This window comes from Cucurbita pepo, chromosome 13, assembly GCF_057944985.1.
Source record: "Cucurbita pepo subsp. pepo isolate OVF chromosome 13, ASM5794498v1, whole genome shotgun sequence".
NCBI lineage: Eukaryota > Viridiplantae > Streptophyta > Magnoliopsida > Cucurbitales > Cucurbitaceae > Cucurbita > Cucurbita pepo.
In genome coordinates, this window is record NC_141810.1 from 9479701 (window position 1) to 9487391 (window position 7691).

A 7691-nucleotide genomic window follows, 5' to 3' on the forward strand; every position below is an offset into this window, starting at 1 on the left:
TATTAGGGTTTCCGAATTAGGAATCGATTTTGTAGCACTCTTTTACTTTATAATCATTCACCACAAAAATTTAAAACACGTTGACCAGGACACGGTTTGCTTAGCACGGACTTCAAACGTCCCAGATTAGGGTTTCCGAATTAGGATTCGATTTGAAGAACTCTGTTTCTTCGAAATTCTATTCTAAATTATCAAGACTAATCATTCCGCACAAAAGTTTCGAGAAACGTCGACCGTGACTCGGTTCTTTTAGCACAGACTTCAAACGTCCCAGATTAGGGTTTTCGAATAATTGTTCGATTTGAAGCACTCCGTTTATTCGATCGAAATTCTATTCTAAAAATCATCAAGACTAATCCTTCCCCACAAAAGTTTCGATTAACGCCGACCGTGACTAGGCTCTTTTAGCACGTACATCAAACGTCCCAGATTAGGGTTTCCGAATAATGGTTCGATTTTGTACCACTCTTTTACTTTATAATCATTCCCCACAAGAATTTAAAACAGGTTGACCGCGACTTGGTTTGCTTAGCACGGACTTCAAATTTCCCAGATTAGGGTTTCCGAATTAGGGTTCGATTTGAAGCACTCTGTTTCTTCGAAATTCTATTCTAAATGATCAAGACTAATCATTCCCCACAAAAGTTTCGAGAAACGTCGACCGTGACTCGGTTCTTTTAGCACGGACTTCAAACGTCCCAGATTAGGGTTTCCGAATAAGGGTTCGATTTGAAGCACTCTGTTTAATCGATCGAAATTCTACACTAAATCATCAAGACTAATCAGTCCCCACAAAAGTTTCGGTTCACGCCAACCATGAGTCGGTTCTTTTAGCACGTACTTCAAACGTCCCATATTAGCGTTTCCGAATTAGGAATCGATTTTGTAGCACTGTTTTACTTTATAATCATTCCCCACAAAAATTTAAAACACGTTGACCGGGACACGGTTTGCTTAGCACGGACTTCAAATATCCCAGATTAGGGTTTTCGAATTACGGTTCGATTTGAAGCACTCTGTTTCTTCGAAATTCTATTCTAAATGATCAAGACTAATCATTCCTCTTAAAAGTTTCTAGAAACGTCGACCGTGACTCGGTTCTTTTAGCACGGACTTCAAACGTCCCAGATTAGGGTTTTCGAATAATTGTTCGATTTGAAGCACTCCGTTTATTCGATCGAAATTGTATTCTAAATCATCAAGACTAATCATTCCCCACAAAAGTTTCGATTAACGCCGACCGTGACTCAGTTCTTTTTGCACTACTTCAAACGTCCCAGATTAGGGTTTCGGAATAAGGGTTCGATATTGTAGCACTCTTTTACTTTATAATCATTCCCCACAAAAATTTAAAACACGTTGACCGCGACACGGTTTGCTTAGCACGGACTTCAAACGTCCCAGATTAGAGTTTTCGAATTAGAGTTCGATTTGAATCCCTCCTTTGCTTCGAAATTCTATTCTAAATCATCAAGACTAATCATTCCACACCAAAGTTTCAAGAAACGTCGACCGTGACTCAGTTCTTTTTGCACGGACTTCAAACGTCCCAGATTAGGGTTTCCGAATAAGGGTTCGATTTGAAGCACTCCGTTTATTCGATCAAAATTTTATACTAAATCATCAAGACTAATCAGTCCCCAAAAAAGTTTCGTTTCACGCCGACCGTGACTCGGTTCTTTGAGTACGTACTTCAAACGTCCCATATTAGGGTTTCCAAATAAGGGTTCGATTTGAAGCACTCCGTTTATTCGATCGAAATTCTATTCTAAATCATCAAGACTAATCATTCCACACAAAAGTTTTCGATTAACGCTTCCCGTGACTCGGTTTTTTTAGCACGTACTTCAAACTTCCCAGATTAGGGTATCCGAATTAGGGTTCGATTTTGTAGCACACTTTTACTTTATAAACATTCCCCACAAGAATTTAAAACAGGTTGACCGCGACTTGGTTTGCTTTGCACGGACTAAAACGTCCCAGATTAGGGTTTCCGAATTAGGGTTCGATTTGAAGCACTCTGTTTCTTCGAAATTCTATTCTAAATGATCAAGACTAATCATTCCCCCACAAAAGTTTCGAGAAACGTCGACCGTGACTCGGTTCTTTTAGCACGGACTTCAAACGTCCCAGATTAGGGTTTCCGAATAAGGGTTCGATTTGAAGCACTCCGTTTATTCGATCGAAATTCTATACAAAATCATCAAGACTAATGAGTCCCCACAAAAGTTTCGTTTCACGCCGACCGTGACTCGGATCTTTTAGCACGTACTTCAAACGTCCCAGATTAGGGTTTCCGAATAAGGGTTCGATTTTGTAGCACTCTATCACTTTATAATCATTCCCCACAAAAATTTAAAACACGTTGACCAGTTCACAGTTTGCTTAGCACGGACTTCAAACGTCCCAGATTAGGGTTTCCGTATTAGGGTTCTATTTGAAGAACTCGGTTTCTTCGAAATTCTATTCTAAATTATCAAGACTAATCATTCCTCTTAAAAGTTTCAAGAAACGTCGACCGTGACTCGGTTCTTTTAGCATGGACTTCAAACGTCCCAGATTAGGGTTTCGAATAATTGTTCGATTTGAAGCACTCCGTTTATTCGATCGAAATTCTATTCTAAATGATCAAGACTAATCCTTCCCCACAAAAGTTTCGATTAACGCCGACCGTGACTCGGTTCTTTTAGCACAGACTTCAAACGTCCCAGATTAGGGTTTCCGAATAAGGGTTCGATTTGAAGCACTCCGTTTGTTCGATCGAAATTCTATTCTAAATCATCAAGACTAATCATTCCACACAAAAGTTTTCGATTAACGCCGACCGTGACTCGGTTTTTTAAGCACGTACTTCAAACTTCCCAGATTAGGGTTTCCGAATTAGGGTTCGATTTTGTAGCACACTTTTACTTTATAATCATTCCCCACAAGAATTTAAAACAGGTTGACCGCGACTTGGTTTGCTTTGCACGGACTAAAACGTCCCAGATTAGGGTTTCCGAATTAGGGTTCGATTTGAAGCACTCTGTTTCTTCGAAATTCTATTCTAAATGATCAAGACTAATCATTCCCCCACAAAAGTTTCGAGAAACGTCGACCGTGACTCGGTTCTTTTAGCACGGACTTCAAACGTTCCAGATTAGGGTTTCCGAATAAGGGTTCGATTTGAAACACTCAGTTTATTCGATCGAAATTCTATACTAAATCATCAAGACTAATGAGTCCCCACAAAAGTTTCGTTTCACGCCGACTGTGACTCGGATCTTTTAGCACGTACTTCAAACGTCCCATATTAGGGTTTCCGAATTAGGAATCGATTTTATAGCACTCTTTTACTTTATAATCATTCCCCACAAAAATTTAAAACACGTTGACCAGTTCACAGTTTGCTTAGCACGGACTTCAAACGTCCCAGATTAGGGTTTCCGTATTAGGGTTCTATTTGAAGCACTCGGTTTCTTCGAAATTCTATTCTAAATTATCAAGACTAATCATTCGTCTTAAAAGTTTCAAGAAACGTCGACCGTGACTCGGTTCTTTTAGCATGGACTTCAAACGTCCCAGATTAGGGTTTCGAATAATTGTTCGATTTGAAGCACTCCGTTTATTCGATCGAAATTCTATTCTAAATGATCAAGACTAATCCTTCCCCACAAAAGTTTCGATTAACGCCGACCGTGACTCGGTTCTTTGAGCACGTACTTCAAACGTCCCAGATTAGGGTTTCCGAATAAGGGTTCGATTTGAAGCACTCCGTTTGTTCGATCGAAATTCTATTCTAAATCATCAAGACTAATCATTCCACACAAAAGTTTTCGATTAACGCCGACCGTGACTCGGTTTTTTTAGCACGTACTTCAAACTTCCCAGATTAGGGTTTACGAATTATGGTTCGATTTTGTAGCACACTTTCACTTTATAATCATTCCCCACAAGAATTTAAAACAGGTTGACACGACTTGGTTTGCTTAGCACGGACTAAAACGTCCCAGATTAGGGTTTCCGAATTAGGGTTTGATTTGAAGCACTCTGTTTCTTCGAAATTCTATTATAAATGATCAAGACTAATCATTCCCCACAAAAGTTTCGAGAAACGTCGACCGTGACTCGGTTCTTTTAGCACGGACTTCAAACGTCCCAGATTAGGGTTTCCGAATAAGGGTTCGATTTGAAGCACTCCGTTTATTCGATCGAAATTCTATACTAAATCATCAAGACTAATCAGTCCCCACAAAAGTTTCGTTTCACGCCGACCGTGACTCGGTTCTTTTAGCACGTACTTCAAACGTCCCATATTAGGGTTTCCGAATTAAGAATCGATTTTGTAGCACTCTTTTACTTTATAATCATTCCCCACAAAAATTTAAAACACGTTGACCGGGACACGGTGTGCTTAGCACGGACTTCAAACGTCCCGGATTAGGGTTTCCGAATTAGGGTTCTATTTGAAGCACTCGGTTTCTTCGAAATTCTATTCTAAATGATCAAGACTAATCATTCCTCTTAAAAGTTTCTACAAACGTCGACCGTTACTCGGTTCTTTTAGCACTGACTTCAAACATCCTAGATTAGGGTTTTCGAATAATTGTTCGATTTGAAGCACTCCGTTTATTCGATCGAAATTCTATTCTAAATCATCAAGACTAATCATTCCCCACAAAAGTTTCGATTAACACTGACCGTGACTCAGTTTTTTTAGCACGTACATCAAACGTCCCAGATTAGGGTTTCCGAATAAGGGTTCGATTTTGTAGCACTCTTTTACTTTATAATCATTCCCCACAAAAATTTAAAACACGTTGACCGGGACACGGTTTGCTTAGCACGGACTTCAAACGTCCCAGATTAGGGTTTCCGAATTAGGGTTCGATTTGAAGCACTTTGTTTCTTCGAAATTCTATTCTAAATGATCAAGACTAATCATTCCCCACAAAAGTTTCGAGAAACGTCGACCGTGACTCGGTTCTTTTAGCACGGACTTCAAACGTCCCAGATTAGGGTTTTCGAATAATTGTTCGAGTTGAAGCACTACGTTTATTCGATCGAAATTCTATTCTAAATCATCAAGACTAATCATTCCCCAAAAAAGTTTCAATTAACGCCGACCGTGACTCAGTTCTTTTAGCACGTACATCAAACGTCCCAGATTAGGGTTTCCGAATAAGGGTTCAATTTTGTAGCACTCTTTTACTTTATAATCATTCCCCACAAAAATATAAACACGTTGACCGGGACACGGTTTGCTTAGCACGGACTTCAAACGTCCCTGATTATGGTTTCCGAATTAGCGACTGATTTGAAGCACTCTGTTTCTTCGAAATTCTATTCTAAATGATCAAGACTAATCATTCCCCACAAAAGTTTCGAGAAACGTCGACCGTGACTCGGTTGTTTTAGCACAGACTTCAAACGTCCCAGATTAGGGTTTCCGAATAAGGGTTCGATTTGAAGCACTCCGTTTATTCGATCGAAATTCTATACTAAATCATCAAGACTAATCAGTCCCCACAAAAGTTTCGTTTCACGCCGACCGTGACTCGGTTCTTTTAGCACGTACTTCAAACGTCCCATATTAGGGTTTCTGAATTAGGAATCGATTTTGTAGCACTCTTTTACTTTATAATCATTCCCCACAAAAATTTAAAACACGTTGACCGGGACACGGTTTGCTTAGCACGGACTTCAAACATCCCAGGTTTGGGTTTCCGAATTAGGGTTCTATTTGAAGCACTCTGTTTCTTCGAAATTCTATTCAAAATAATCAAGACTAATCATTCCTCTTAACAGTTTCTAGAAACGTCGACCGTGACTCGGTTCTTTTAACACGGACTTCAAACGTTCCAGATTAGGGTTTCCGAGTAAGGGTTCGATTTTGTAGCACTCTTTTACTTTATAATAATTCCCCACAAAAATTTAAAACACGTTGACTGGGACACGGTTTGCTTAGCACGGACTTCAAACGTCCCAGATTAGGGTTTCCGAATTAGGGTTCGATTTGAAGCACTCTGTTTCTTCGAAATTCTATTCTAAATCATCAAGACTAATCATTCCCCACAAAAGTTTCGATTAACGCCGACCGTGACTCGGTTCTTTTAGCACGTACTTCAAACATCCCAGATTAGGGTTTCCGAATAAGGGCTCGATATTGTAGCACTCTTTTACTTTATAATCATTCACCACAAAAATTTAAAACACGTTGACCGCGACACGGTTTGCTTAGCACGGACTTCAAACGTCCCAGATTAGAGTTTCCGAATTAGAGTTCGATTTGAATCCCTCCGTTGCTTCAAAATTCTATTCTAAATCATCAAGACTAATCATTCCCCACAAAAGTTTCAAGAAACGTCGACCGTGACTCGGTTCTTTTAGCACGGACTTCAAACGTCCCAGATTAGGGTTTCCGAATAAGGGTTCGATTTGAAGCACTCCGTTTGTTTGATCGAAATTCTATTCTAAATCATCAAGACTAATCATTCCCCACAAAAGTTTTCGATTAACGACGACCGTAACTCAGTTTTTTTAGCACGTACTTCAAACTTCCCAGATTAGGGTTTCCGAATTAGGGTTCGATTTTGTAGCACACTTTTACTTTATAATCATTCCCCACAAGAATTTCAAACAGGTTGACCGCGACTTGGTTTGCTTAGCACGGACTAAAACGTCCCAGATTAGGGTTTCCGAATTAGGGTTCGATTTGAAGCACTCTGTTTCTTCGAAATTCTTCCCCACAAAAGTTTCGAGAAACGTCGACCGTGACTCGGTTCTTTTAGCACGGACTTCAAACGTCCCAGATTAGGGTTTCCGAATAAGGGTTCGATTTGGAGCACTCCGTTTATTCGATCGAAATTCTATACTAAATCATCAAGACTAATCAGTCCCCACAAAAGTTTCGTTTCACGCCGACCGTGACTCGGTTCTTTTAGCACGTACTTCAAACGTCCCATATTAGGGTTTCCGAATTAAGAATCGATTTTGTAGCACTCTTTTACTTTATAATCATTCCCCACAAAAATTTAAAACACGTTGACCGGGACACGGTGTGCTTAGCACGGACTTCAAACGTCCCGGATTAGGGTTTCCGAATTAGGGTTCTATTTGAAGCACTCGGTTTCTTCGAAATTCTATTCTAAATGATCAAGACTAATCATTCCTCTTAAAAGTTTCTACAAACGTCGACCGTTACTCGGTTCTTTTAGCACGGACTTCAAACATCCCAGATTAGGGTTTTCGAATAATTGTTCGATTTGAAGCACTCCGTTTATTCGATCGAAATTCTATACTAAATCATCAAGACTAATCAGTCCCCACAAAAGTTTCGTTTCACGCCGACCGTGACTCGGTTCTTTTAGCACATACTTCAAACGTCCCATATTAGTGTTTCCGAATTAGGAATCGATTTTGTTGCACTCTTTTACTTTATAATCATTCCCAACAAAAATTTAAAACACGTTGACCGGGACACGGTTTGCTTAGCACGGACTTCAAACGTCCCAGATTAGGGTTTCCGAATTACGGTTCTATTTGAAGCACTCTGTTTCTTCGAAATTCTATTCTAAATAATCAAGACTAATCATTCCTCTTAAAAGTTTCTAGAAACGTCGACCGTGACTCGGTTCTTTTAGCACGGACTTCAAACGTCCCAGATTAGGGTTTCCGAATAAGGGTTCGATTTGAAGCACTCCGTTTATTCG